Raw genomic sequence first — 10787 nt, forward strand, 5'->3', positions numbered from 1 at the left:
GGCTGGGAACAGTGGGTTAACTTTCTTGTTCAGGGGCAGAACGACAGATTTTTACCTTGTCAACTCGGGGATTCAATCTAGCAACCTTTCGGTTACAGGCCCAACGCTCTAACCACTAGGCTACCTGCCACCCCAGTTGACATTAAAAAGAGCCCCAAGTACAGTGGAAGCAAACTAGCCCTATAACATCAAAGAGACACCACCATATTCTACAGGAGGGATGAGGTATTTTCTGCATACACATTTCTCTTTCAAAGACCAAACCCAGAAGTGGTGTGTGTGGCCAAAGACCTCGATTTTTTGTGTCATATGACCACAGCACTGGTTTCAATCCAAGTGCTGATGCCGTTTAGCAAACTCCAGGCAGTGCTATGGTTAGATGACATGAAAACAGCCCCCCAACCCCTTAAACACAATGTCAATGATAAGGAATACACATAATGACTCTGTAATAGCCATAACAAAGGGCCAGGGTGTGGAGCTGACATGAGCTGTGTATGGGAAATGTACGTGGCCTCTGTAGGGAGGTGCGGGGAGCCTGTGACTCAGGGTCCTGCTTCTGGGCTCTGCAGCTGGAGGAGCTAGAGCATGAAGAGGTGGTGGTCTGGGAACATCTGTGGGATCAAACAAAGACTCCATTGTTGAGATTTCAGTTTCGCAATAAAAAACATTGAGGACAATGTTGATGGACAGCCTTGAAACAGAGGATGGCAGACAGCGACCTATTAGTGACAGTGGGTTTGGGAATGTCGGGATAGGTAATGAGGATGTTCACAAAGCGCAAGGCAGGCGGCTCCTTCACAATGCCGTTTCGGGACAAAGATCAGCAAAATGTGCTCCACTGCTTCTGCTGGTGGGGATATCTGCCAAATGTTGTGCTACGTTAGGCCAAACATTACCTCAGCTCTGTTCCACACACTAGCCAGTGCCATTGAGGCTATGATCTAACAATCTAACCGTGCCAAAGAAATGTAACATGGAGTAAAATAAATCTAACACATCTGATTACACAACACTCCTTCATTAATTAAGGAATAGTTTTGTTTAACCTTTAACTGCAGTGGGCTAAATCAGGGTCACACACCGTGTTTCTTGGTAGTCTTTAACAAATCTACTTTGAAACAGAAGTATACACCACACATGGTTATGGGCTTAAAGAAAAGAAGACAACTGTACATTGTCAGATATGGAGATAAAATGTGTTCAGTTTACATCCCAAAATGACACTTTATATACAGACATCACAGAAGACTGAAATATAAAAAACAGAAACACCAGATTTTCTGCATAAAAAAGTAAGTTTAATTATGATATTATGAAAAATATGAATAACATTCCACCCATGAGTCCACTAGGTCATTTGACTGCAGGAAAGGGCTACTGGTCATTATCCTGTTAGTAAAAAGGAAAAAGTGTTAGTACCGTGACTGGTGATTGGAGGAATGTGGGAGGTTGTTCCTCTTTCTCAGAATCTGGTCGCTCTACTTGTAATGCACTCTGATTGAAGGCTACATGCAGCAGCCAACTGTAGGATTTCTGATTGGACCTCCCAGGAAAACAAAGATTCATTAGCATCATTATCTTTCTCAACATCAGGTCTGGGAAGATGTTTACTGTGATAACAGCAATGAGTTGGTGCTCATGTTTTGGGTACTCTACTGTGCCACATCAATGCTAAGGCATAAGGCGATCATTAAAGTATGCCTTTACGACTCATAAGCGGAGAGCACAACCATAGATTGACAATATAGTTTGAACATTAAACACATCTTTAAAGTGTACCTTTATATAATCTACTGAAAAGTACAAAGTAAATAGTACACTGAACAAAAATATAAATGCAACATACAATTTCAAAGATTTTACTGAGTTACAGTTCATATAAGGAAATTAATCAATTGAAATATATTAATTAGGCCCTAATTTACGGATTTCACATAACTGGGCAGGGTTGCAGCTATGGGTGGGCCTTGGAGGGCATAGGACCTGCCAATCAGAATGATTCTTTTTGCTATAGAAGGGCTTTATTATAGAGAAATACTTAGTTTCATCAGCTGTCCGGTTGGCTGGTCTCTGACGATCCTGCAGGTGAAGAAGCCAGATGTGGAGGTCCTGGGCTGACGTGGTTACACAAAGTCTGCGGTTGTGAGGGCGGTTGGATGTACTACCAAATTCCCTAAAATGACACTGGAGGCAACTTATGGTAGAGAAATTAACATTTAATTATCTGGTAACAGCTTTGGATGGACATTCCTACAGTCAGCATGCCAATTGTGCGCTCCCTCAAAACTTGAGACATCTGTGGCATTGTATTGTGTGACAAAACGGCACAAAACTGCACTGTCCCCAGCATGAGGTGCACCTGTGTAATGATCATGCTGTTTAATCATCTTATTGATATGCCACACCTGTCAGGCGGATGGATTATCTTGGCAAATAAGAAATACGCTTTTTGTGCGAATGGAACAATTCTGGGATATTTTATGTCAGCTCATGAAACATGGGACCAACACTTTACATGTCAGTATAGATATACAGTACCAGTCAAAAGTTTAGACACATCTACTCATTCAAGGGTTTTTCTTTATTTTTTATTATTTTCTACATTATAGAAAAATAGTGAATCATACAGTAACCCAAATAAGTGTTAAACAAATCAAAATAGATTTTAGATGTTAGATTCTTCAAAGTAGCCACCCTTTACCTTGATGACAGTGTTGCACACTCTTGGCATTCCCTCAACCAGTTTCACCTGGAATGCTTTTTCAACAGTCCCCACATATGCTGAGCACTTGTTGGCTGCTTTTCCTTCACTCTATGGTCCAACTCATCACAAACCATCTCAATTGGGTTGAGGTCGGGTGATGGTGGAGGCCAGGTCATCTGCTGCAGCACTCCATCACTCTCCTTCTTGGTCAAATTGCCCTTACACAGCCTGGATGTGTGTTGGGTCATTGTCCTGTTGAAAAACAAATGATAGTCCCACTAAGAGCAAACCAGATGGGATGGCGTAACTCTGCAGAATGCTGTGGTAGCCATGCTGGTTAAGTGTGCCTTGAATTCTAAATAAATCACAGACAGTGTCACCAGCAAAGCACCCCACACCATCACACCTCCTTCTCCATGGTGGTTGGAACCAAAATTCGCAAATTTGGAATCATCATACCAAAGGATGGATTTTCGTGATCATTCAATTTGAATTCTAATTTTTATTGCTCGTGTTTCTTGGCCCAATCAAGTCTCTTCTTATCGGTGTCCTTTAGTAGTGGTTTCTTTGCAGAAATTTGACCATGAAGGCCTGATTCACCCAGTCTCCTCTGAACAGTTGATGTTGAGATGTGTATGTTATTTGAACTCCGTGAAGCATTTATTTGGGCTGCAATTTCTGAGGCTGGTAACTCTGATGAACTTCACCTCTGCAGCAGAAGAAACTATGGGTCCTCTATTCCTGTGGTGATCCTTATGAGAGGCAGTTTCATCATAGCACTTTGTTTTTTGCGACTGCACTTTCAAAGTTCTTGAAATATTTCCGTATTGACTGACCATGTCTTAAAGTAATGATGGACTGTCATTTTTCTTTGCTGATTTGAGCTGTTCTTGTCATAAAATGGACTTGGTCTTTTACCAAATAGGGCTCTCCCTATATACCCCTACCCTACCTTGTCACAACACAACACATTAAGAAGGTAAGTAATTCCACAAATTAACTTTCAACAATGCACGCCTTTTAATTGAAATGCCAATATTATTCTACAATGCAGAAAATAGTCTAAATAAAGAAAAAACAATTAAATGAGTAGGTGTGTGCTAACTTTTGTCTGGTACCGATATATTTAAAACACCATCTAAATCTGTGCGAGATCAGTGGTGAACTGTCCAGGTGTGAGGAGCAGGGCTCTGAAGGACAGTTGTGGACTGTCCAGGTGTGAGGAGCAGGGCTCTGAAGGCAGGTCAGTGGTAGACTGTCTAGGTGTGAGGAGCAGGGCTCTCAAGGCAGGTCAGTGGTAGACTGTCCAGGTGTGAGGAGCAGGGCTCTGAAGGACAGTTGTGGACTGTCCAGGTGTGAGGAGCAGGGCTCTGAAGCCAGGTCAGTGGTAGACTGTCCAGGTGTGAGGAGCAGGGCTCTGAAGGACAGTGGTGGACTGTCCAGGTGTGAGGAGCAGGGCTCTCAAGGCAGGTCAGTGGTAGACTGTCCAGGTGTGAGGAGCAGGGCTCTCAAGGCAGGTCAGTGGTAGACTGTCCAGGTGTGAGGAGCAGGGCTCTGAAGGACAGTTGTGGACTGTCCAGGTGGGCTCTGAAGGACAGGACTGTCCAGGGCAGGGCTCTCAAGGCAGGTCAGTGGTGGACTGTCCAGGTGTGAGGGCTCTGAAGGCAGGGGCTCTCAAGGCAGGTCAGGTCAGTGGTAGACTGTCCAGGTGTGAGGAGCAGGGCTCTCAAGGCAGGTCAGTGGTAGACTGTCCAGGTGTGAGGAGCAGGGCTCAAGGCAGGTCAGAAGGCTCTCCAGGTCCAGGTGTGAGGAGCAGGGTCAAGGCAGGTCAGTGGTAGACTGTCCAGGCGTGAGGAGCAGGGCTCTGGTGGGCTGTCCAGGTGTGACGAGCAGGGCGGACGGACGGACGGACGGACGGACGGACGGACGGACGGACGGACGGACAGACAGACAGACAGACAGACAGACAGACAGACAGACAGACAGACAGACAGACAGACAGACAGACAGACAGACAGACAGAGAGAGAGAGAGAGAGAGAGAGAGAGAGAATTCAAACAACCTCCTGCCCATCCTCCTAAGAGAAATATGGGCCCTCTAGTGGCTGAAGAGTGAACTGGCTAGTGAAGTCAAACTGATGTTCACTCATACAATGTCATTTTCTATGTCAATAGGATCCATCTCCTTCCTTAACTTCTTATTGTCGGTCAAGCAGGGATTCTGTGATGTTGCAAACAGACAGTGTTTTGGGGAAATTACATGTTGGTTGTTCCAGAAGAACCAAAGCACAGATCAATACCATTGTTCATATGTGAGTGAGGTCTGTGAGGCAGAGGACTTCCTGAGGGTCGAGTGCAGCAGACGATGGTGGGACAGTCTGAAGAGGTTGAAGCCCACTAGCAGGTCTTCCAGGGGGTTGAGGAAACAGGCACAGTTCAGAAAGGAGTCCAGCAGCATCTCAGCCAGCAGAGAGCGCTGTTCATCCCACAGCTTGATCAACTAAAATAAAATTGTATTTGTCACATGCCTCGAAAACAACATTTGTAGACTAAGTGAAATGCTTACTTACGGGCCCTTCTAGCAATGTAGAGAGAAACATAGAAAAATTCTAGAAAGATAGTAACATGAGGAATAAATACACAGTAAATAACGATAACTTGGCTATTTACACAGGGTACCAGTACCGAGTCAATGTGCAGGGGAGGAGGTCATTTAGGTGGATACAGTATCTACACACACAATACATTAGCAAATTAGTGGATTGGGCTATTTCAGCGACACCGGTTGCTGACAGGTGTATAAAATCAAGCACACAGCCATACAATCGCCATGGACAAACATTAGCAGTAGAATGGCAGGATACTGAAGAGCTCAGTGATGTTCAACGTGGCACCTCAAATTTCTGCCCCACAAGCTCACAGAACGAGACTGCAGAGTGCTGAAGCGCGTAACTCGTAAACATTTTTTAAAAGCACGCTGCCATTGGACTCTGGAGCAGTGGAAACGCGTTCTCTGGCGTGATGAATCACGCTTCACCATCTGGCAGTCCGACTGACAAATCTGGGTTTGAGGGATGCCAGGAGAACTCTACCTGGAAAGTTTGATGGTGGAGGATTACTGGTCTAGTGCTGTTTTTCGTGGTTCAGGCTAGGCCCCTTAGTTCCAGTGAAGGGAAATCTTAATGCTACAGCATACAATGACATTCTAGACCATTCTATGCGTTCAAATTTGTGGCAACAGCCCTTTTCTGTTTCGGCATGACAATGCCCCGTGCACAGAGCAAGGTCCATACAGAAATGGTTTGTCGAGATTGGTGTGGAAGAACATGACTGGCCTGCACAGAGCTCTGACTTCAACCCTATTGAACACCTTTGGGATGAATAGTAATGCCGACTGCGAGCCAGGCCTAATTGCCCAACATCAGTGCCGACCTCACTCATGCTCTTGTGGCTGAATGGAAGCAAGTCCCCGCAGCAATGTTAGTGGAAAGCCTTCAACTAGTGGAAAGCCTTCTCAGAAGAGCAGCAAAGGAGGGACCAACTCCATATTGTTGGACATGATTTTGGAATGAGATGTTCAACAATTAGGTGTCCATATCCTGTTGGCCGTGTACATGTAGTGTAGGTAGGGGTATAGTTAGGGGAACAATGACTAAGCAACAGGATAGATAATAAGATAATAATGTGATGAGTCAAAAGAGGGGGGTCAGTACAGATAGTCCGGGTAGCTATTTGGTTAAGTATTTAACAGTCTTATGGCTTGGGGGTAGAAGCTGTTTACGGTCCTGTTGGTTCCAGACTCCAGACTGTTGGTTCCAGGTGCATCGGTACTGCTTGCCGTGCGGTAGCAGAGAAAACAGTCTATGACTTGGGTGGCTGGAGTCTTTGGCAATTTTAGGGTCTTCCTCTGACACAGCCTGGTATAGAGGTCCTGGATGGCAGGGAGCTCAGCCCCAGTGATGTACTGGGTGATGTTCACTACTCTCTGTAGTGCCTTGCAGTCAGATGCCAAGCCGTTGCCATACCAATCGGTGATGCAACCAGTCAAGATGCTCTCATTGGTGCATCTGTATCATTTTTTTTAGGATCTGAGGGCCCATGACACATCTTTTCAGTCTCCTGAGGAGGAAGAGGCATTGTCGTGCCTACTTCACAATTGTGTTGGTGTGTGTGAAGCTCTCAACCTATTTCACGACAGCCCCATCAATGTGTAAGGGGGTGTGCTCTGCCTTCTGTTTCCTGTAGTACACGATCAACTCCGTCCCACTGTCATGTCGTCAGCAAACTAAATGATGGTTTTGGATTCGAGCGCGTCCACAGAGTCGTGGGTGAATAGGGAGTGCAGGGAGGGACTAAGCACCCACCCCTGATGGGACGCTGTGTTGATGATCAGCGTGTTGTTGCCTACCCTCACCACCTGGGGGGAGGCCCGTCAGGAAGTCCAGGATCCAGTTTTAGAGGGAGGGGTTCAGTCCCTGGGTCCTTAGCTTAGTAATGAGCTTGGAGGGCACTATTGTGTTGAAGGCTGAGCTGTAGTCAATGAACAACCTTTTCACATACGTGTTCCTCTTGTCCAGATGGGACAGGGCAGTGTGGAGTGCAAAAGAGATTGCGTCATCTGTGGGTGGTATGTGAATTGGAGTGGGTCCAGGGTGTCTGGGATGATGGTGTTGATGTGAGCCATGACCAGCCTTTTAAAGCATTTCATGGTTACAGATGTGAGTGCTAAGGGGCGATAATCATTTGGACAGGTTACCTTGGCATTCTTGGGCACAGGGACTATTGTCGTCTGCTTGAAACATGTACAGTGCCTTCAAAAAGTATTCATACCCCTTGACACATTCCAACTTTTTTTATGGTACAACCTGAATACAAAATATATGTTTTTTCTCTCACCCATCTACACACAATACCTCATTATGGAAAAGTGAAAACATGTTTCTAGAAGTGTAAAAAAAAGACAATTAAATACAGATATATCTAATTGACATAACTATTGACAGCCCTTAGTCAATACATGTTAAGTCAATACATGTTAGAATCACCTTTGTCAGCAATTACAGCTGTGAGTCTTTCTGGGCAAGTCTCTAAAAGCTTTGCAAAACTGGATTGTACAATATTTGCCCATTATTGGTTGTAAAAGTCTTGCCATAGACTTTCAAGCCGATTTCATTCAGAACTTGGTCACTCAGGAACATTCAATTTCGTCTTGGTAAGCAAAATTGAAAAGTCTGTGTTTCAGGTTATTGTCCAGCTGAAAAGTGAATTTGTGTAACGGCTGTTGGTGGAAAAAGGTGAGGACCAAAGTGATACATGTTCATGTTATTTATTAAACTGAACACTAAATACAACAAGTAACAAAATAACAACCGAAACAGCTCCGTCAGGTGCAAAACACAAAACAGATATGAACTACCCACACCACACAGGTGGGAAAAGGCTACCTAAGTATGGTTTTTAATCAGAGACAACGATAGACAGCTGTCTCTGATTGAGAACCGCACCCGGACAAACAAAACAGAAATCCAAAACATAAAAAATGAACATATAATGCCCATCCTAGTCACATCCTGGTCTAACCAAAATAGAGAATAAAAGCCTCTCTATTGCCAGGGCTTGACAGTACCCCCAAAGGTGTGGACGCCGGCCGTGTAACCTGACTCTAAAGGGGAGTGTCCGGGTGGGCCTTCTTTATGGGGGCGGCTCTGGTGCGGGACTAGGACCCTGCTCCACCTTAGGCTTGGCCCACTTAGGTGGCACCTCTGGAGCGGAAGACCCTCGCAGCGGGCCCCGGACAGGCGGGTGACTCTGGCAGCGCCGGACTGGCGGGCGACTCTGGCAGCGTCGGACAGGCGGGCGACTCTGGAGGGAGAAGACGGAGAGACAGCCTGGTCCTTGGAGGAGGCACAGGATAGACCGGGCCGTGGAGGCGCACTGGAGGTCTCGAACTAAGGGCCTGCACAACCCGTCCTGGCTGGATGGTAATTTTAGCCCAGGACGTGCAGGGTGCAGGCACAGGACGCACTGGGCTGTGCAGACACACAGGAGACACAGTGCGCAGAGCCGATATCCTGGCCCGAGGAGACGCACTGGCGGTCTGGAGAGCAGGGCTGGCACCATCCTTCCTGGCTGGATCCTCACCCTAGCCCGGCAGATGCGTGGAGCTGGAATGTAGCGCACCGGGCTCAGAGCACGTATTGGAGAGCTGTAGCGCCGAGCTGGCCCAGGACGTGCAGGGCTAGGGAGGCACACAGCAGGCCTGGTGCGTGGGGCTGGCACAGTCTTCACCAGACGGCTAGCACGCACCTCAGGACGAGTATGGAGAGCAGACTCAGGTGACATCAAATCGCGGACACGCTCCGTCGGGCGGATGTCGTGCCTCATGCACCAACACAGCAGCTCTCTCATTGCTCTCTCCACCAATCTCCCAATAAACTCCTTCACATTCTCGGCTTCGCTTCCTTCGCTCACCTCTTTGGGGCTGCCTCTCGGGCTTCCTTGCCAGCCATGTTAACTCCTCGTAGTGTTGCCGCTCAGCCTTAGCTGCCTACAGTTCCTCCTGTGGACGGTGATACTCCCCAGCCTGCCTCCAGGGTCCCTTACCGTCCAGGATCTCCTCCCAAGTCCATGTATCCTGAACACGCTGCTCCTCCTTACCACGCTGCTTGGTCCGTTGTTTGTGGTGGGTTGTTCTGTAACGGCTGTTGGTGGAAGAAGGTGAGGACCAAAGCGCAGCGTGGTACGTGTTCATGTTATTTATTAAACTGACCACTAAATACAACAAGTAACAAAATAACATAGAATGCCCACCCTAGTCACACCCTGGCTTAACCAAAGTAGAGAATAAAAGCCTCTCTGTGGCCAGGGCGTGACAATTTGTCTCAAAGTGTCTGTTAAAAAGCAGACTGAACCAGGTTTTCCTCTAGGCTTTTTCCTCAGCTTAGCTCTACTCCGTTTATTTTTATTCTAAAAAAACTCCCTAGCCCTAGCCGATGACAAGCATACCCATTATGTGATGCCACCACTATGGTTGAAAGTATGGAGAGTGGTACTACTCCGTGATGTATTGCCCCAAACATAACGCTTTGTATTCAGGACATGAAGTACATTTTGCAGTTTTGCTTTTAATTTTTTTAAATTCTATGCAGGCTTCCTTCTTTTCACTCTGTCATTTAGGTTAGTATTGTGTGGAATAACTACAATGTTGGTTATAACTACAAAGTTTTCTCCTATCACAGCCATTAAACTCTGTAAAGGTTTTAAAGTCACCATTGGCCTCATGGTGAAATCCCTGACCCGTTTCCTTCCTCTAAGGCAACTGAGTTAGGATGGACACCTGTGTCTTTGTAATGACTGGGTGTATTGATACACCATCCAACATGTAATTAAGAACTTCACCATACTTAAAGGGATCTTATCTTATTTTCTATTTTTATACCCACCTACCAAAAGGTGCGTTCTCAGAACTTACGATGATCAGCTGGCAAGTGTCTTAAAGTGACCAGTGTTCAATGACTATGCACATAGGGCAGGAGTCCCTAAGGTGCAGGGTAGAGTAACCGGTGGTAGCCGGCTTGTGACTAATGGGCAGAGGAGGGTATGGTTGGAGGCTGTCTAGTGGTGGCTGATTAACAGTCTGATATAGAAGCTCTTTATCAGTCACTCAGTCCCAGCTTTGATGCACCTGTACTGTCTCCACCTTTTAGATGTTAGTAGGGTGAATAGGCCATGGCTTGGGTGTCTAAGGTCCTTGATGATGTTCTTGGCCTTCCTGTGACAACGGGTGCTGTAGATGTCCTGGAGGGAAGGCAGTGTGCCCCTGATGGTGCTTTTGGCTGACAGCACCATCCTCTGGAGAGCCCTGTGGTCTAACAGAACACTCTCAATGGTGCATTTGTAGACATTAGTGAGGGTTAAAACGTGTCCACATGCTTCCCATCCGAAACCTAAACCCCAAATCCTAATAAAGACATTTGAAGTAAAATATTATATATATATATACTGTATAACAAAAGTGGCTTATTTAACAGAAAGTCAGATTTTATGTGTGCAAAAACACGTGAACCCCTTCAGTCAATAGC

The sequence above is a fragment of the Oncorhynchus keta genome, chromosome 27 (genome assembly GCF_023373465.1).
Source record: "Oncorhynchus keta strain PuntledgeMale-10-30-2019 chromosome 27, Oket_V2, whole genome shotgun sequence".
NCBI classification, from domain to species: domain Eukaryota; kingdom Metazoa; phylum Chordata; class Actinopteri; order Salmoniformes; family Salmonidae; genus Oncorhynchus; species Oncorhynchus keta.